The 22,097-nt window shown below is 37.1% G+C and overlaps 1 protein-coding gene across 1 annotated transcript in view; it reads left to right on the top strand.

The window, feature by feature from the left end:
* FAM189A1 (family with sequence similarity 189 member A1) overlaps nt 1-22,097 on the top strand; it is a 1,045,217-nt gene that overhangs the window by 482,684 nt on the left and 540,436 nt on the right. The gene's annotated exons all lie outside the window — the stretch shown is intronic.

Here is a 22,097-nt window from a genome sequence, read left to right as displayed (position 1 = left end):
ATTAAGTGTTCTGGAGTTCCTATTTTTCCTAACATTATCTATTAACTATGCATTTGCACAGTCAATAAAACATAGATAAACATCTTTGTAGTATTCTCTGCTTACAGCCAAGATCCATCTGATGAATTTGATTTGAATTTCTGGCAGTTCCCTGTTGATGTTCTATTGTGACTATATTTGAATTATTGCCAAAAGGACATGGAGGCAACATCTTCTGACCTCCTCAAATTTCGAAAGAGGAAGACAGAATCACCATCAGCACCCCAAGGCTTATTCCTATGAGACCAAAGATGCTATCATCCTCTATCCTTTTACCAATTCTGACACCAACCCTCTCTCCCATAGCACCTACTGTTTCTCTGTGGGGTTCGATAATTTGTTACAATGACCACATAGAACTCAAAGACAATACTCATGATTATGGGGTTTATGAGAGAAGGAACAGGCTACAATTCAGGTTCAAGAACACAATCAAAATACAATTCTTAGATCAGGACAGTCTCCCCTCTGCTGTGCCCTTAGATGTGCCTCTATGGCCCTTGGCCTCTTGGCCTGGCCTTTACCCTGCTTGGGAAAATGATATAAGCCTCTTTTATCTCTCCCTATAGGTACACCTAGGCACACACCAGTCCATCAGCATCCTGCCCAATGGTGCTCAGCTTTCTTACTCTGTGGGCCAAGTAAGCCCACCTCTCTGACTCGTACCTCTTGGTTTCACTGTGACCATCTCTTTTTTCCAGGGAATCTCTTTCCGCTGGGGCATGTTGCTCTGCCAGGATGTCTCTGTCTTCCAAGGCTTCTCTGCCAAGGAGGTCCAGTGCAGGGATCTTGAGTCCAAGGATGCACTCTACTTCACCTCCAACTCTTCTCTCTCTGGCTCTAGGAAGGCTTATTTATTTGTTTGTTTGTTTGTTTGTGATTTGGGTGAAGATTTACAGAGCAAACTCACTTTCCATACAGCAGTTCATATATACTTTGTCTCATGACATTGACCACACTTTACCACAATGCAACAGCTCCTCTCCCACTTCCTCCCCATATTTACCCCTTCCCCATGTCCATCCCTCCATGGATTCCTGCCCCCTGAGCTATCTCCCTGTGCATAAGCAGCCCTTCTTTCTCCCATGATATTTCTCTCCAAGGAGAGTATCTATTTGAGATAAATGTTCAACTCATATGCCTGTCTTTTGTTTGGCTAGTGACCACAGGTGTGTGTTCAATTCCAGACCTGAAGGGCAGTTAGTGGCCATAGTCTCAGTGATTCCACCAGGCTCTATCGGACCAGCAAACCTGGTCCCCCGCCCCCTCTTTTTTCCCTCCAAATGATTTTGAGTTTTGTTCCACATTGTTCTCTCTATCAAGGATCTCCTACATAGATCCTAGGAAGGTTCATTTTAAGCCTAGCAGAGTAACAGAACTAACTAATCCCATCAGAGTTCTGTACACTTTATTTTCATGGTCCACCCAGTAATCTGGTGGCAGTTAACAAAATTATGGCTGGAAAAACCATTCCAAGTAATTCATGCACTGCAATTATCTTCAGCAAAATTTTACTTGTGTGTGATACTAATGATACTCTTAGATAATTTCCACATTCCGTTGGATCACCTTTCTTCAGAATGGGTACAAATATGGATCTTTGGCAGTAGATCAGGTAGCTGTCTTCCAAATTTCTTTGCATAGACCAGTGAGTAGTGTTACATTATTTTGTTGAAACATCTCAATGGTATTCTGTCAGTTTCAGGATTCTTTTTTCTCACTAGTGCATTCAGTGCAGTTTTCACTTTTTCATTCAATACCATTAGTTCTTGATTATATGCTTCCTTCTGAAATGATTGAAGAATAACTTATTCTTTCTGGTATAATGACATATTCCTTCCATGTTTTAATGCTTCCTGTGTTGTTCACTATTTCACTTACAGAAATCCGTCAATATTGCAACTCGAGGGTTGAATTTTTCTTCCATTCTTTCAGCCTGACAAATTCAAACATATTCTTCCCTTTTGTTTTTCTAATTCTAGGCGTTTGCACATTTCATTATAATATTTTGCTTTGTCATTTCCAACTGCCCCTTGAAATCTTATATTCAGCTCTTTTCCATCATCATTTCTTTTGTTTGCTTTAGCTACTCTGTGTTCAAGAGCAAGTTTCAGAGTGTCTTCTGGCATCCATTTTGGTCTTTTCTTTCTTTCCTATGTTTTTAATTACCTTTGGCTTTTTTCATGTATGATGTCCTTGATGTCTCCCCACAGCTCATCTGGTCTTTGGTCATTAGTGTTCAGTGGGTCATATCTATTCTTGAAATGATTTCTAAATTCCAATAGGATATAATCAGAGTTGTACTTTAGCTCTCATGGACCTCTTTTAATTTCTTCAGCCTCAATTTGAACTTGTATCTGAGTAATTGATAGTCTGTTCCACTGTCAGCTCCTGGCTTTGTTTGACTGATGATATAGAGCTTTTCCATAAGCATCTTCCATAGATATAGTTGATTTGATTTCTGTGTATTCTAGTAAGGTCTACGTGTATAGTCACCATTGATGTCGTTGCAATGACTAGGTTGTTGATCTTGCAAAATTCTGTCTTACAATCTCTGATGTCATTTCTTTCACCAAGACCATATTTACCAACTACTAACCTTTCTTTTATGTTTCTAGCTCTCACATTCTAATTACCAGTAGTTATCAGTGCACCTTGATTTTATGTTTGATTAATTTCGGACTGTAGAAGTTGGTAAAATTCTTCAATTTCTTCATGTTTGGTTTTAGTACTTGATGAGTAAATTTGAATGATAGTCATATTAACTAGTTTTCCTGCAGGTATATGGATATTATCCTATCACTGACATTGTTGCACTTCAAAATAGATCTTGAAATGTTCTTTTAAATGATTAAATGATGCTATTCCTATTCAATTTGTTAGTCCCAGTGTAGTAGTCCTTATGATTGTCTGATTCAAAATGGCCAATACAAGTCCATTTTAGTTCTTTAATGCCTAGGATATTGCTCCTTAAATGTTCCATTTGATTTTTGACGGCTTCCAATTTTCCCAGATTCATGCTTCATGTGTTCCATATCCACATTACTAATGGATGTTTGCAGCTCTTCTCATTTTGAGTTGTGTTTCATCAGCAAATGAATGCACCAAAACTTTACTCCATCCATGGCATTAAGGTTGATTCTACTTTGAGAAGGCAGCTCTTCCCTAGTCATTTTTTAGTGACTTCCAACCTGAAGGTCTCATCTTCTGCCACTATACCTTACAACGTTCTTGTTTTATTCCTAAGATTTTCACTGGTTAGTTTTCTCAGTAGATCGCCCTGCCCTTATTCCTAATCTTTGTTAGTATGGAAGCTCCACTAAAACCTATCAACCATGGGTGACCCTGCTGGTATTTGAAATACCAGTGGCATATTTTCCAGTGTTACAGCAACATGGAAACCACCACAGCACAACAAACTGACAGATAAGTAACACTACTATTAATGGTAAAGATATGTTGAGAATGTATATGTTCTAAGCTCTTTGCAATGATTTGCTGGTCTAAGCACATTGTAAACTTGTGAGGGAGCTATTACTGTTACCCTCATTTTTTGGATAAGGAAAGGAAGAAAATTTAAGTACCTTACCAAGAGTCTTACCTTCAGAAGGGCTGGGAGTGTTGATTTAAATAAGTATTTTATCCCAAGTTTCTGCTTTTATTTTCTACCCTATTGATGTGTTTCTATTTTCCTGGAGTTGCATAGCCAAAGACACTATTCTGAATGTTCTGAGTCATTCCTAGGGGCCATACTGCTCTCACAACCCTCATAATGATCACTGCAGTGAGTTGTACTTTCATCAGTATGCCTGTCTTCAGGAGGCTTAGAAGAAGCCATTTTGGGCCCTATTGTTCCAGAGCCCACACAACTCTTCTGGATGTCCTGCAGGGTTGGGCTGGATGCAGTGATCCAGCTGATGACAGTAAGTGGGTTTTGGTGTTGCCATCAGTTTCTTGGTAGTAGCTTTCCTTGCCAGATCTTGTGATTGTGGGCCTGTTAAAACCTGTGCTTCATTTTCCTTCTCATTACTCTGAGCCTGAAATACAGAGAGAGTGAGAAGGAGAAAGTATAAATTTGCTGCACAGAGCAGCCAATGTGCTGCTGTGTAAGGAAAGAGGAAGGCTGTGGTAGGAAAGAGAAAAAAGAGAAAGGTATAATGGGCTGTCTTAGAGGGCTTAGGAAAGGAGGCTTCCTTGTTCATGCTATTGAATGTCATGCAAGAAGGAGAAGAAGGGAAATACTGTGATTTTTATCATAGTATTTTATAAGAACCTTTCCAAATGCTGCAAATTTGTAATAGCTATGTTTTTTTTTTTTTTTTTAAAAGCATTTTTGCTTTACTGTGGTAGTTGTTTTATATATGTACTAAGTGTCTACTATGATTGAGATAATTGTCTTCCTTACATTAAACTATAAAAGGTGCTATATTATGCTGGATGCCAATTAGGAATCAGATTATATGGCTCTGATTAGATGCTTTTTGAAAGATTCAATTGAAGCATCTTGTGATTGCTTAAATATCAGGAATAGAAGCAGTCTCACACATAATTACAGGTAATATAATTACAAAGAACTTTGAGTAAAGTATTACTGAGCTGGACACGACATTATTTGTAATAACTAATACTGTTGAGAGAGTAATAATCATGGGGATGGAAACATTTCATAGAATTTACTTTTACAAATAAATTACTTATAGTTTATTTAGTACAGTTTTTTTTTTTGAAGCAAAGTTACATCTATTTTAAAAATCATTGATTGTGAGTCAATCTGAAGCCAGAGTTCTAGTAGCCTCCAGGAAAATCTTTAACCAGAAACCTTTTAGTATCAGCAATACTAACAGGACTTTTGGAATTCTAAACACTCCTTAGGGCCTTTATCTGCCCTCCAGTTTCAGCAGGTATCAAGGAACTTCCTTCAAACTCAGCACGCATCACAAAAGCCATCCAGATTCAGCACGTATCGGAGATTTGCTCGGCTCCTGAAAGTCTTCACATACCTGAGCCTTGCATCCTCCCTAGATAATATTTTCCTAAATGGACTTTGAAGCCGGGGGGTTTCTTTACATCCCCCAACATCTTAGATCACTGCCCTAAATTCCTTAGCAACAACCAATCATCTGTAACCTCTCGCCTTGGTGCTGCTCCACCCCATAATTTTCCATAAATTTGTGAAAATTCCAGGGCATGGGGTCTTTTGCTCAAGCCACCGATCTGGTAAGGGCAAAGACCCTAACTTAAGTTAGCTAATAAACTTCCCTATTGCTTTTGCATTGTCATGTGTTGGCATATTCCTCGCCGAGCAACTCCTTCATAACCTGGGCACAACATGATCTGTAGGAATATAAATACCATGTAAATCTAGCGATATACTTAATACTGTTTGTATTTTATATTATAATGCTTGAGAAATCTAACTTTATTGCTCACTCAGATAGTACTTTGCATTTAATGTTAAGTTTTGTCAACTGAATAGGAGTGTATATCAAGTTTCATTTGAAGAAGAATATCCAGGAACCCACACCAAAATCTCTGCAATTCAGGCTCTTCTGATTACTGCTTTGGCTCCATTGTCCTTTCTGGTAACCACACCCACTTGTCTTTTTCAATTAAGTGCTGTCACTTAACCATTACTAACCTGGAGTCTCATAATCCTTATGGCATTTAGGGATTCTTGTTTGATTGTAGCAGTTTCTACTATAATTTCTAACCTACAGAGAAGAGCCACCACAGAGCTCTTCAAGGATGCTGGAAGAATCCTCACAAATTTATTTCTTGTAGTATGGTAGTTAAGGTGGTGTGTCAACTTGGCTGTGCCATGGCTATGCATGGCTGGGCAGCTGGATGTAGTTATTCCCTGTGATGAGATTTGTAATCAGCTCCATGGTGGAATCTATTGTGAGCAGCTGAGTAGTGGCCTTAGGGATGTGGTCTGCTTCCAGTATATAAGGAGAAGCTTTGAGGAAGGTCTCTAGCTTTTGGCATATCTGGATCCTGCATTTGGTCATGTCTCAGTGTTCTGCCATGTGGCTTGCCAGTCTTGGGATTGTTCCTGGACTTGAACTAGTGGTGTGCTGTGTTGTCTGATAATCTTAGGACTGTGCCATTTTACTTGTCAATCTTGGGTTTGTCAATCTCAGCAGCCAGCAGATGCATGAGTCAGAAAAATCCTCCAGCACTAGTAGGCCTGGAATAGGAGACAGAACTGAAGCCCAAGGTCAAGGGGCCTTCATCCAGCCCCTAGAGCTGGCACTTTGAACTTGGTCTTTTAGCCTCCTAAACTGTAAGAGAATAAATCCCTGTTTGTTAAAGCCACCTACATGTGGTATTTTGTTGTAGCAGCACTAGAGAACCAAGACACACAGCAGTTATGAAAAGTGTCTCCTGGGCTCTCCTAGGATGAGTGAACAAGTCTTATGTGACAAATCTGCTCTAACATTCTAATCTCCCACTTTTGGGTACCTTCCTCCACAGTATACTGAGGCAGTTCTGACATTCCATCTTTACTTAGTATAGAATATCTTTGGTTAGATAGTCAACCAAACTGCTAAAGTGCTTCCTACCTCTTCCAGCTAAGCCACTGAACCCAGAATTTCTTCTTAGTGTGCCTACATAAATAAATTTGGCCTCATTTAACTATCTATCCTTCTACCTTGATCCCACACTATTAATGGTAAGCCCTAACATTGCTCAAGCTTAATATTGTGAGAGAACTTGTAGTATAGGTAGGGAGAAACTAGATAAAGGCTGGCACATTCTCTGTATTGGGGAAAGAGAGGTGAGAATCTGAGGAGTTCAAGGTAGGTAGAGTTTATAGGACAGAGTTTCCAAGAAAAGAGAATTACACCGAGAATTCTGGAGATCTGCAGAAGATTCCCTGTAAGTATTTAGCTGATACTGATCAAGCTTGCATGTGAGGAAACTACCTCCATCCAGGAAAGAATCATCCAATAGAATTAGAGGAAACAGTGCTATATACAAAAACAAGATTTACCCACCATCCACACAGGAAAATGTTATGTTTCACTAGAACATTTGATAAAGCACTTTTGCCTCAGTTGTTGTTAGTTGCTGTCAAGTCAGCCTCCAAGCCATAGCAACTCCATTTGTTACAGAATAGAAGTTCTTTGTAGGTTTTTCTTGGATGTAGTCTTTAAAAAGCAGTTCACCAGACCTTTTCTTCTGCAGAGCTGTTGTGTGGGTTCAAACTGACAACTTTTATTAGCAGCCAGTTACAAACTTGCACCATCCAGGTTTCTCAGTAGTGAGAAATAATTAGCTCTGGACTAAATGCTGCTCCAGCTCTGCCTTACAAATTTAACTATGTCTCAGAAAAAGCTCAAAAATATTTATAGGATTACAAAAATATCTAGCATCCAACAAGGTAACAATCCTAATTTCTGGCATTCAGTCAAAGATTACTAGGCATTCAAAGCAACAAGAAAATATAATAAAAAATCAGGAGAAAAACCAGCCAATTGATACTGATATAAAACTGACAGATGTTAGAATTAACAAAGACATTAAAATAATTATTAAACTGTATTTCAGATGTTGAAAAAGTTAAGTAGACACAAGAAGGTGTAAGAAAGACCCAATTGAACTTCCAGTGCTAAAAATGCAATTTAGGAGAGAAAAATAACTGATTGTGATTAATGGAAAATTAGATAATAGAGAAGAAAATATTAGTGAACTTGAAAACATTATAATAGAAATTATCCAAAATGCAACACAGAGAGAAAAAAAAAAAAATCAAAAGAACATCATTAAACTGTTTTGGACAAATCAAAGCAGTCTAATAGTTAATGGGGGCTCTGGTAGCCTAGTGCCTAGTGCACTTGAGTGCTAACCAGAAGGCTGGTGGTTCAAACCCACCAGCCACTTCTCGGAAGGAAGATGGGGCAATCTACTTCTGTAGTGATACTGCCTGCGAAACCCAAGGAGGGGTCGCTATGAGTCGGGTCTGACTCGGCAGCACATAACAACAACAACAACAATATGTAATGGGAGTCCCCAAAAGAGTGGGGGTGTGTGGAAAAGAGTATTTGAAGAAATAGTACCTATTTTTTTCCCAAAAAATGGATGAAAACTGAAAACTCACAGATTCAAAATACTTAATGTTTACCAAGGAGTAAATCTTTAAGAAAAGCACACCAGGGCATGTTATAATTAAATTGCTCAAAAAAGTTATAAAGGGAAAATATTTAAACAACTTGAAGAATATTGTTTGTTGAGGAACAAAAATAAGGATGACAGCAGATTTCTTGTTGGAAATAATGGTACTAAGAAGACAGTGAAACAACATCTTTAAAATATGGGAGGGGGGAAGGAAAGAAAAAAAGAATTGTCAATTTAGAATCTATATCCAGAGAAAATATCTCTCAACAGTGAAGATGAAATAAAGACTGTGTTAGGTGTACAAAAGCAAAATTATCAATTGAATCACACTACAAAGAACATGAAAGGAATGACAAAGGAAGGTTTTAGGTAGAAGAAAAATATTAAAAGGATAAGAAATGTTAAAGGAAATCTTTTTAAATGTTTATTTATTTTTTATTGCACTTTGTGTGTGCAAATTTACAAAACAAATTTGATTTACATTCAACAGTTCATGGACATTTGATTTCATGGCCCTGATTACCATCCCCAACCTTAAAAAACTCTCCTCCCTTTCCTGTGACTACCCCCTTCCTGTGCCTTTCTTAACTATGCATTCCTGCCTGTCCAGCTTTCCCTGTACGTGAATGCTGCCCCTCTGGTGTCTTATGGCTGATTCATCTAATGGGTGCACCTCCCTAGAGTAGGTTGGTGGATCACCCTGTGGTAGGTGTTCTGCATGTAGGGCTTTCTACTGTTGGGCTGAGAGTCAGTCCATGGAAGTGAGTCTATTTCTAGGCCCAGGGCCATGATCTTAGGAGTTCCACCAGACTCTATCCAACCAGTAATTCTGGTCATTTTTGTGTTTTTGAATTTTGTTCCACATTTTTCCTCCTACTCTAACCGAGATCTCCAGTTTTGATTCCTCTCTGAGTGGTTGGCATGGGTAGCCAGGCACTATTTATTTCTTCTGGTCTCGGGGTCATGAAAGCTGAGATCCTCATAGTCCATCTTATCCTTGGATTATTTGTTTCCAGATGCCTTTGATTTCTTTCACTCTTCTTTACTCCCAATGAGAGGAGACCAATAGTTATGCCTTACGTAGCTGCTCAAAAGCTTTTAAGACCCCAGTTGCTACTCACTAAAGTAGGTTGGAGAACAAGATTTTTATGTATACTATGTTGTGCCAATTGACCAAGATGTCACCTGAGACTATGGTCCTGAGTCCACAGGCTTGGTTATAGTCTTTCAAGATGTTTTGTTGTCTTTGAGAAGTTACTCTAACTCTATCTTGTTGTTTCTGTATTATATGTGGCTGATTTTGTAGCACAAGTGCATATGTAAGATTATCGTCTATGTATTTATCAATAGCCTAGTGTCTGATGTTAGTAGTAATGAAGTATTGTTCATATACTAGTATTTGCTTCTGTTGTCTATATCTTGTGTGCACATTTCAGTGTCCTTCCTTTCCTCAGTGTCATCATGCTGGTCACAGAGTCTTTCCATACCATCCCTCCCCTCACCCAAATCAATATGTGACCCCCCCACTAGTCTGACATTTTTCCTCCTCTTCCCTCCCATCTCTGGTATCCAACAAAGTGAATTTCCTTCCCTGAGTAAACCTTTCCTTGACTTTTCACAATAATGGGCTCATACAATATTTGTCTTTCTGTGCTTGACTTATTTCACTCAGCATAATGTCCCCCAAAGTTATCCACATTGTGAGATGATTCATGTATTCTTCATTATTCTTTAATGTTGCAAAGTATTCCATTGTGAGTATGTACCATAGTTTGGTTATCCATTTAGTGTTGATGGACATTTAGGTTGTTTCTATCTCTTTGTATAGTGAATTATGCTCCAATGAACGTGGTTGTGCATATGTCTGTTCATGTCCTTTCTCTCACCTCTTTAGTATATATTCCTAGTAATGGAATTGTTGAGTCATGCAGGCAAGAAGGCATGGAATGACATATATAAAACCCTGAAAGAAAACTACTGGCAATCAATCAATCAGAAAGTCATCATTTTTTTTTCCCAAAATTTATAAAACTAGAACATTCTCAGATAAGCAGAAATTAAGACACTATGTAAAAACCAAACCAACCTTACAAGAAATATTACAGAGTCCTTTGTGTAAAGAATCAATGACATCAAAGAAAAACCTGAGATTAAGACACATGAGAACATCATCAGATACCAATCCAAATAAAGAATTCTCAAAAGTTAAATAAAGCTGCAAAACTGTAAACAGAGAATGAAAGATGTCACATTATAAATGATGACAACTTCAAAACAAAAAGGGGGACTAAATGGTGTAATTATAGAATTTCCATATGGGGAGGAAGTCAAGTTGATATCAAGATATGAAAGACTGCTATAAACTTGGAAAGTTAATGGTAAATTTGATAGTAACTATGAAGAAAATGAATATATCTAGTCACCAAAATAAAGAAGAAGAAAACCAAAGAGACTTACTAAACACAAAGTCAAGAACAACAAATGATGTGAAATGAAAGTCCATAAATGAAAGGAACTCAGCACAGAAAATTAAGTAGAACATAGAAGTGGTTAACACCCCCCACCCCCACACAGAGCATAACAAAATGACAGCACTAAATTCATATCTGTTCATAATTACATTGAATGTAAATGGCTTTAATGTACCATTCAAGAGACAGAATGGCAGAATGATTTTGTAAAAAAAAAACACTCATCAATATGTTACCTACAAGAGACACTCCATAGATACAAAACCATAAATAGGTAGAAATCAAAGGATGGAAAAAATATATATCAAACAAACAGTAACCAAAACAGAGTAGAAGTGGCAATAATAATTTTTGACAAAATAGACTTTAAATCAAAATCCATTATAAGAGACAAAAAAAAAAAAAAAAGCTGCCTATGATGATTAAAGAGTCAATCCAATAAGTGAACATAACAATAAAAAATACTTATGCACTGAATAAGAGCTCCAAATATGTAAAACAAACAGAACTGAAAAGAGGAATTGACAGTTCTACAATAATAGTAGGACACTTTGACACACCACTTTCAATGATGGATAGAACAACTAGAAAGAAATTCAACAAAGATAGAGAAGATCTAAATAACACAATCAAACAATTCAACCTCATAGACATATATAGAACATGCCACCCAACAGTAGCACCATACACATTCTTCTTCACTACACTTGGATCATTCTCCAGATCCATATTCTCCGGAAAAGACCATGTTTTAGGCCATAAAGTAAGCTTCAATAAATTAAAAAACATCCAATAGCACAAAGCATCTTCTCTGACCAAACACTATATAATTAGAAATCAGTAACAGAAAAAACAAGGAAAAAAACTGAATACATGGAAACTGAATAACACCTTACTTTAAAACTGTTGGGTAATGGAAGAAAATAAAAATGAAATTAAAAAATTCTTATAATCCAATGAGAAAGAAAGCACAACATACCAAAACTTTTGGGACACAACAAAAGCAGTGCTCAGAGGAGAATGTGTACCAGTAAATGCACATATCAAAAAAGAAGAAAGGGCCAAAATCAATAGCTTAATCTAACAACTTGAACAAATGAAAAAGAGCGCAGCAAAAGAAGACCACAGTTACCATAAGAAAGGAAATAATAAAGATCAGAGGAGAAAAAAATGAAATAGAAAATGGGAAAACATTAGAAACCATCATAAAGACTAGAAATTTGTTGTTTGAAAGAATTGATACAACTGACAAATCACTGTCCAAACTTTTTCTGAAAAAGAAAAAAATGAGAATGCTAATAACAAAAATAAGAAATGAGATGGATGACATTACAATAGAACCAACTGAGGTTAAAAAACATAACAATATTATTTAAAAATTGTATGGAAACAAATTTGGAAACCTAGGAAAAGTGGACAATCTTCTAGAAACATACTACCTGCTTAAACTAACTGAAATAGAGGTTGAAAATCTGAACAGACCCAAAACAAAGGAAGAAATTGAAGATATTGTTTAAAAAAAAAAAAAAAATCCCAACAACAAAACCAGATAGCTTCACTGAAGAATTCTACCAGATATTCAGAGAACAGTTGACACTAATTCTACTCAAACTATTCCACAACATAGAAAACGAAGGAATACTCTCTAATTCTTTCTAGGAAGCCAGCATAACCCTGATACCAAAGCCAGGCAAAACCCCCTTGCCGTTCAATCAGTTCCAATGCATAACAACCCCGTAGGACTGGGTAGAACTGCCCTATAGTGTTTCTAAGGCTATAATCTTTACAGAAGCAAAACTGACACATCTTTCTCCCACAGAGTGGCTGGTAGGTTTGAACTACCAACATTTCAGTTAATAGTCAAGGACTTTAACCAGGCACTGACATCACAAAAAAATAAAATTATAGACCAGTATCTCTCATGACTATACACACAAAAATTCCCAACAAAATTCTAGCCAAAAGAATACAACAGTATATGGGGGAAAAAAAAAATAATACATCATGATCGAGTGGGATTCATACCAGGAAGGCAAGAATGCAGCAATATTTGAAAATCAATCAATATAATTCACCACATAATTAAAAAGGAAAAGAATCACATCATCATCTCGCTTGACACAGAAAAGGCATTTGGTAAAGTCTTACACCCTATGCTGATAAAATCCCTCAGCAAAGTAGGAATAGAGGGAAATTCCACAACATCATTAAGGGCATATATGCAAAACCTGCAGCCAACATTATTCACAATGGAGAAATACTGAGAGGATTCCCTTTGAGAAGAGGAACAAGACAAGGATGCTGTCCTACTCAGTAGTATACTGGAAGTGCTAGCCAGAGAAATAAGGCAATAAAGGAAATAAAGGGTATCCAAACTGAAAGGAAGAAGTAAAACCATCTCCATTTGCAGATGACATGATCCAATACATAAAGGCTCCACAAGAAAGTTACTGGAACTAATAGGAGGGTTCAGCATAGTGGCAGGGTACAAGATCAATACACAGAAATCAGTTGGGTTCCTCTGCAGTAACAAGGAGAACTCTGAAAATGGAATCAAGGAAGCTATATCATCTACAATAGCCCCCAAAAGTATACATTATCTAGAAAAAATCCTAGGTAGTGATGTAAAAGTCTTACTGGATTATTATTTGTTTAAAGTAACATGTACCTTCTACATTGGTTTGCCATCTTCTCCCTCTCCCTGCCCAGGAGGTATGTTTGTAAACACACTATGCTAATTTTTTACAGCACCGTGTAAAAGAAAATTGGCATAGCAGCACTTACGAAAATTACTTCTGGGGGGAGAGAGTGGTTGGCAACAAACATAGATCATGCTTGTTATTTGCAAAAAAATACAAATACAAGGAAAAGCATAAAACACTACTGCAAGAAACTAAAAGAAATTTACATAAATGTATAAACATTCTATGCTCATGGATTGGGAGACTTAACATTGTGAAAATGTCAATAGTAACATAGGTGATCCATAGATATAATGCAATAACAGTGCAAATACCAACACTTTCAATGAAATGGAAAATCTAATCTCTAACTTTGTATGTAAACAAAGAGTCACTGATAGTTAAAGCAATATTGAAGAGGATTATCAAAGTAGGAGGCCTCACACTTCCTGATCTCAAACTTACTATACAGAAACAGTAATCAAAACATCCTGGTACTGTATCAATGACAGTCACATGTTGTTGTTGTTGTTATTTGCCGTCGAGTCGGCCCCGACTCATAGCGACCCCTCCTTGGGTTTCTGAGGCAGTATCACTAAGGAAGTAGGATTGCCCAACCTTCCTTCTGAGGAGTGGCTGGTGGGTTTGAACCGCCAGCCTTCTGGTTAGCAGTCAAGTGCTTTAGCCACTATGCTACCAGACAGTCACATAGACCAGTGGAATAGAATTGAGAACCCAAAATTCCATCCATCTACAGGCAGCTGGTCTTTGACAAAGGATTGAAGTCCATTCAGTGGAGGAAGAAGCAGTTTCTTTAATGAACAGTGTTGGCAAAACTACATATCCATTTGCAGAAAAAAAAAGAAGCAGGATGCATACCTCACACCATGCACAAAATGAACTTAAAATGGATCAAAGACCTAAATGTTAAAGTAATAATGTTAAAGTTCCTAGAAGATAACGTAGGGACGAACTTCGGAACCTAATTTTCAGCATAAACAACCTATTAAACACTACTAAAATTATACAGATGACAAAATTATACATTATATATAGATGTATACAATTATACATTATATAACTGTGTTGTTTTTGTTGTTAGGTGCTGTCGAGTTGTCTCCAACTCATAGAGACCCTACTTACAGCAGAACAAAACATTGCCCAATCCTGTGCCAGCTCCATGATCCTTGCTATACCTGAGCCTGTTATTGTAGCCACTGTGTCAGCCCATCTTGTTGAGGGCCTTCTCCTTTTTCATTGACCCTCCACTTTACCAAGCTTGATATCCTTCTCCAGGGAATGGTCCCTTCTGACAACATGACCAAAGTAGGTGAGATGAAGCAGACTTCATTCTCATTTCCAAGGAGCATTCTGGCTACACTTCTTCCAGCACAGACTTGTTAGTTCTTTTAGCAATCCATCGTACTGAAATGCTCAAAGTATTCTTTGCCAATACCACAACTCAAAAACATTGACTCTTCTTTGGTCTTCCTTATTCATTGTCCAGCTCTCACATGCATATTAGGCAATTGAAAATACCATTGCTGTGTCAGGCGCACCTTAGTCTTCCAGGATATATCTTTGCTCTTCAGCACTTGAAAGAGGTCTTTTGCAACAGATTTGCCCAGTGCTGTACGTTGTCTGATGTCTTGACTGCTGCTTCCATTGGTGTTGATTGTGGAACCAAGTAATATGAAGTATTTGACAACTTCAATTTTTTCTCTATTTATCATGATGCTGCTTATTGGTCCAGTTGTGAGGATTTTTGTTTTCTTTATATTGAGGTGTAATTCATACCACAGACTGTATTCTTCAGTCTTCATGAGTAAGTACTTCAAGTCATCCTCACTTTCAGCAAGCAGAGTTGTGTTGTCTGCATATCACAGGTTGTTAATGAGCCTTCCTCCAATCCTGATGCCACGTTCTTCTTCATATAGTCCAGCTTCTCGGATTATTTGCTTAGCATACAGATTGAATAAGTATGGTGAAAGGATACAACCCTGACACACTTCCTTCTTGATTTTAAACCATGCAGTGTCCCCTTGTTCTGTTCAAACAACAGCCTTCTGTTCTGCGTACATGTATATAACTCGTACCTCCTAAAAATTAAATATTTGTGCTCATCAAAAGACTTTACCAAGAGAGTGAAATGAGAACCTACAGACTGGTAAAAAATTCATTGGCAAAGACATATCTGATAAGAGTCTAATCTCTAAAATATAGAGAAAATGTCAATAATTAAACAGTAACAAGACAAGCAATCCAGTCAAAAAATGGGCAAAGGAAATGAACAGACACTTCACTGAAAAGGGCATTTAGGCAGCCAAGAAATACATGAAAAAATGGTTGTGATCATTAGCCATTAGAGAAATACAAATAAAAACTACACTGATGTACCATTTCAGCCCTGCAAAAATGGCAGTAATCACAACAACAGAAAACAAAAGAAGCTGGTGAGATTATGGGGAGATTGGAAGCTACATAAACTGCAGATAAAACCAAAAAAACACCAAACTCACTTCTGTACACTGCTGGTAGTATTGTAATATGGTACAGCCACTATGGAAAACAGTGCAGCACTTCCTCAAAAAGCTAGAAATAGAAATACTTTATGGTCCAGCAATCCCACTCTTAGTTATGTACCCAAGAGATATAACAGAGTCAAGAATAGATTAATGCAAACTTCTTTCATTACAGCATTATTCACAATAGCAAAAAGAGGTATAACTTAGAGCCCATCACTGGATGAATGAACATACATATTGTAGTACATACATACAATGAAGTACTACACAACTATAAAGAAGAGTGAGGAAAACATAACATGTATGAATCTGAAGAACATGTCAATCATAAAAGGAAAAATATTATATGGTCCCACTATTGTAAGTCAAGAACAGATTACACACAGAAAGCAATGTTATTTGATGGTTATCAGGGATGGGAAGGGTAAGGAGGGGAAATCACTTTCAAGATAGTTCACACTTACTATTTTTGGTGATGGGAAAGGCAATACCAAATATGGGTAAACTCAGCATAATCAGACCAATGTAAATAAAGACACTAAGAAGTACACATGAAAAAGGGACAATTTCAGTGAATGTTTAACATATACAGTTTTGTGACAACAACCAAAAGATATGTGTGTGGTTATGTAGGTAGATGTGTATGCATGTGAGTAAGAAGGCATATATTAGTAAATGCATGTGTATGTATAAGTGTATCTGTGGGCATATGTATATGCACGTTGTATGTGCTGCATATATGTATCCATGTATGCAGCAAAGCACATGGAGAGCACAGTTACAAAGGCTTCCTAGACATATCCAAATGACTCATGGAATTACTTACTGGGTTAAATGTTTTAGAACCAATATTCTTGGGAGACAACTTGGCATAACATAGTTAATAAAGATGATGTTACACATCCTAGTTTGGTGAGTAGCTTCTGGGGTCTTAAAAGCTTGCAAGGAGCCATCTAAGATACTGGTCTCTAGTCATAGAACAAAAGAGAATGAAGGAAATCAAAGGCACAAAAAGAAAGTAGTCTATGGGACTACATATACCCACACGAATCACAGCCTTTTCTTACCTGAGACCAAAAGAAGTAGATGGTGCATGGCTACCAATACTGACTGTTATGATCAGGGACACAATAGAAAGTCTCAGATAGATTGGGAGGAAAATGAAGAAGAAAATTCAGGTTCCTAAGAAAGACCAGATCTACTGGACAAATAAAGACTACAAGAACCCCCGAGACTATTACTCTAAGATGCCCTTTGAACTGGTGGCGTAGTGCCTAAGGCATTTGACTGCTAACCAGAAAGCTGGAGGTTCAAACCCACAAGCCAGTCCTCAGAAGGAAGATTGGGCAATCTACTTCCATGGAGACAGTGCCTCAGAAACCCAAGGAAGGGTCACTATGAGTTGGGATCAACTCGAAGGCAGTGAGTTTGTTTTTTTAAGTTACCCTTTGAACATGCACTGAAGCTAGTTCTGGAGGTCACCTTTCAGCCAAATAGTAGACTGGCTTATAAGACAAACAAAATCACCACTGGGTAATGTGCTACCTTAAACACTCAACTATGTGAGACCAAATGGTCAACATTTATCCATGAGCAAAAATGAGACGGCAAGGAGGGGAAGAGAAGCTAGATCAATTGGAATAAAACAAAGAGAATGGAAATGAGAATGATTATACATTGTAAAAATGATTACCAGTGTCATGGAATAATTTATATAAAAATTGTTAAATGGGGAATAATAGATTAAAGATAGGAAATGGAAATATATTAATGTAAGATTCTTTTATGGAAAGCAATATAATATCACTTGCAGATAAACTGTGATAATTTAAATATGTATACTATAAACCCTAAAGTAACTACTAAAATTAAACAGAATTATAGCTAATGAGCCAACAAATAAAATGGAGTCATAAAAATATCCAATTAATAATAATAATAAAAAAGATAGACAAAGGAAAGGGAAACAAAATAGATGGGACAGAAAGAAAGCAAATAGAAAGATTTCATTTCCTCTCTGATTTGCTTATTCATATCTTTTTTTCTGCTTTTCTAGAAGACTGCATTTTATTGATTTTCAAGATTTCTCATGTAACACTTATTTTCTGTATTATGTGGCTAGTATCTTATCCTTGTTGATACTTGTCTTTTAATTTTTAATTTTTGTTGTTGTTATGTGCCATCGAGTCATCTCTGACTCATAGCTACCCCTCCTTGGGTTTCTGAGGCAGTATCACTATGGAAGTAGATTGCCCAACCTTCCTTCTGAGGAGTGGTTGGTGAGTTTGAAGCACCAACCTTCTGGTTAGCAGTCAAGTGCCTTAGCCACTATGCCACCAGAGCTCCCAAATTTTTTTTTCCTTGTATGGCATCTGGAATTTCTTTCTTACTTTAAAAATTCTCTCTGGCCCCAAGATTATAAAAATGTTCTATTATGTATTTCTAAATGTTTATAGTATTTTTATACTTTGTTAATTGGTCCAAAATTATTTTTACATAAATATGAATTAAGGCTCTAGCTGTATTTTTTTTACGTGCATAGCTATTTCCTCAACAGCATTTTTTGAATGTTTATTCATTCTCCTCATGTTTGAAGTGTCCTCCTTATTTACCCTGCTATGTAAATGGATCTGTTTCTTAATCTCTGTTCTTTTGCATGAAATGATCAGTCCACTTTTAAGCCAGTATTACAACGTTTTAAATAGGTTTAAGTAAGTCACCATTCTTTATCACAATTTTCTTGACTGCTTCTGTGCATTTTCTTACCAGAAATTGTAGAATCATTTTGAAAAGTTTTATACTGATCATTACTTGACTTTGGTTGTTATTTGTATTGATTTTATATTTTAATCTCTGGGCAAATCATAACTTTTGAATATTGAGAGATGGCAATATGTTTCCTGTCATAATTTCTGGTATTTGACTGCTAACCAGAAGGCTGATGGTTCAAACCCACCAGCCACTCCTCAGAAGGAAGATTGGGCAGTTTACTTCCATAGTGATATCTCCTTGGAAACCCAAGAAGGGGTCTCTATGAGTTGGATCTGACTCAGCAGCAGTGAGTTCTTCTTTTTTTTTTTTTTGTTTTATTGTGAGGAAGAAAGATTGATTGTTGTTTGTTGATCTTTTATCTGCTTATTATACAACATAAAGAGTTGTTGTATTATTTCCAATTATATCTGTCTTATGGATTTCAAGCAAATTTTCTGGAGATTTTCCTCCATTAAGTCTTTGATTTTATCTCTTTTCATCTTTATTTTCTTTCTTCTTCTGGAGCTCTTTGTAGATGGATATATTATGACTAAATTTATCATATAGGACTCTTAGCATTTTCTACTCATTTACTCTGTTTTCTGACATATTTCTTCTATTTTATTTTCTGAGTAATGAATTTGGGCTTCAGCCATATTTATTTGACTCTTTGACCCTTCTGTTGAATTTTTTGTTTTGACAGACAGTGGTATTATTTTCTAAGAATTCTCTTGTTCTCTAATTGCTCTTTTTTCCTAGCAGTATACTCATATTTTATGAAAGATTCATTTTATGGGTGATATTTCCTTTGAAAATATTAATTAGTATCTTGTCTATTAGCTTACCTTAATCTCCTGCATTCTGCTTCTCTCAGCAGGTCATTTGGTCTCTAGTCATCTAGCTCCTTTTTCATGATATTTGTTTTACTCAAATATCAGCCTGTCCTTGGTTGTCCTATTCATTTACAAAAGAAGGACTGTGTTGATGAGTGTAGATAGTTGTGTGGTTGGTTGGATTTTGGGTGTGGATGTGGTTTTAGCTCATAGTTTCTTTACTACTAACCCTATACGATAGACCTAATGCAGAATGCAAAGAAGACTTTGGGCTCTGGGTAACTTAAAAAAACAAACTTTTTGGGGTAACTTAAAAAAACAAACTCTGAAAATGGGATCACTGACATGTTTACTCACAGAATCAACTTCAAGCTTACTGGGAAATGAAGTAGGCACAGGGCAGAACAACTTGATCTTATTTTGCGCTGAGAAAAGCTGCATTTCCTTTCTTCTTCTTCATACTCAATGTCCATTGTGAAGGTTCAGAGGTACTTCAAGTTGCGCTTATCCTGGGTTCATCCTGGTCATTGATGACAGTACTTGCTAATATTTATTGAACATTCATTCTGTTCTAGACACTATTCTAAGTACTATTCTGAAGTTTAGTCACACCCAAAATTTTGCAGCTAGAAAAGACATAACTCAGTTTTAAACCTTGGAAATGTGGTTCATAGACCATGCTTTTAACTGCTCGACCACTGTTTCTCCATCTTGCTGGCACATCAGAACCAGCTGGGAAGCTCTTTCGGACTTTTGTGACAATTATTTCTTCAAATATATTTTTTGCTCCATTTTATCTACTCTTCTTTTGAGACTCTCATTATATGTATATTCATATACTTGATGGTATCCCACAGACCTCTTAGGCTCTTTTCAGCTTTCTTCAGTCCTTTTTCTTTCTGCTTGTTTGATTGGTTAATCTCAATTTGCCTCTCTTCAAGTTCATTGCTTTTTTCTTCTACCTGCTCGAATCTGCTCTTGAACCTATTTTTTTTTTTGTTTGTTTGTATTATTATACTTTTCACCTCTGTAAATTCTATTATTTTCTACTTTATAATTTATATCTCATTATTAGGTGCTCTGGTGGCATTGTGCCTAAGGCATTTGACTACTAACCAGTACGGTGGTGGTTCAAGCCCACAAGCCACTCCTCAGAAGGAAGATTGGGCAATCTACTTCCATAGTGATATTGCCTAGGAAACCCAAGGAGGGGTCGCTATGACTTGGATCCAACTTGATGGCAGTGAGTTAGAGTTACCTTACTATTGAAATTCCCATTTGGTGAGACATCATTCCCATATTTTCTTTTATTCTTTTGGCTTGATTTCTCCTAGATTTTTGAGTTTATTTAAAATAAATGATTAAAAGTTGTTGTTTTCTAAGTTCAGTGTCTGAACACCCCCCCCAATATGGGGTTTGAGCCACCCCTCAATATGGGGGCTACTCACTTCTTTCTTTGCTTGTTTCATTTTTATTGTTGTTTTTGAAAACTGTATAGTTCAAATAATATAATGTGACATCTCTGGGAATCAGATCCCCACATTGCTCCTTTTGATGCTTATTGTAGTAGTTGTTCTTTGTTTAATGACTTTTCTGAACTAATTTTGTGAAGTCTGTATTCATTGTCATGTGTGGCTACTAGTCTCTTTTTGGTTATCTTAGTGGCCAGCTGGGAGCTCTGGTAGCGTAGTGGCTAAAGCACTTGAATGCTAACCAGAAGGCCAGCGGTTCAAACCTACCAGCCACTCCTTGGAAGGAAGGTTGGGCATCCTACTTCCGTAGTGGTACTGCCTCGGAAACCCAAGGAGGGGTCGCTATGAGTCGGGGCCGACTTGATGGCACATAACAACAACAACAACAACAATGGCTGGCTAGTGATTGGATGTAAACTGCCTTAAATGCCTGGAGCCAGAGCTCTGATACATCTCCTAGTCTTTGCCAAACAGCTCTCTATGCTTGTGTCATGTCTTAAATACTTGGCCAGGCAGTGGCCATCTAACCTTCCTGCTTGTATAGAGCCCGAAGCCTCAGAGTCAGCCAGAGATGAGAGGTTAAAGCCTTCTTGGATCCTTACTGAGCAAGTGCACATGAACATTCAAGGTTGGATCTTTACTGAGCTTCTGTGGGCTTCTAGAGTCCCAAAAAGATGTTGAAGATTTTCAAAGGCCGATGGAAATCTTATTCCACAAGTTTTCTTTAAAAGGTTTCTGGTTAATCTGTTGTTTACCCCAACTGTTCTTCACCACCTCAGGTACTAGCAGAGCAAAAACACTTGCATATAAATGTGTTCAACAAATGTGCCATCCAGGGAAAAGGTTTTTTACACTAATGAATTCTGAGTTACACATAGGGTAACCTCAAAGAAAAATGATAAACCTTCATATCACAAAAAAAAGAGGACAAGCACATATATTCAGCAAATACTAAAAAAACAGCAACAAAGGAAATGATAACACGATTCATAAACATAATGAGCTCAGCACAGAAAATAATATGGAACAAAGAAAGCAGGAACACCATGAAAAAAACACATAACAAAATGACAGCAACCAATTCATACTTGTCAATAATTACACTGAATGATAATGGATTAAATGCACCACTCAAGAGATGGAGAGTTGCAGATTGGATAAGAAAAAACCCATCAATATGCTGCCTACAAGAAACACACCTTAGAGA

The sequence above is a fragment of the Orycteropus afer genome, unplaced genomic scaffold, assembly GCF_000298275.1.
Source record: "Orycteropus afer afer isolate SDZICR_OR568_19922 unplaced genomic scaffold, OryAfe1.0 scaffold00609, whole genome shotgun sequence".
Classification (NCBI taxonomy): Eukaryota; Metazoa; Chordata; class Mammalia; order Tubulidentata; family Orycteropodidae; genus Orycteropus; species Orycteropus afer.
This window is presented reverse-complemented; position numbering and strand designations above follow the sequence as displayed.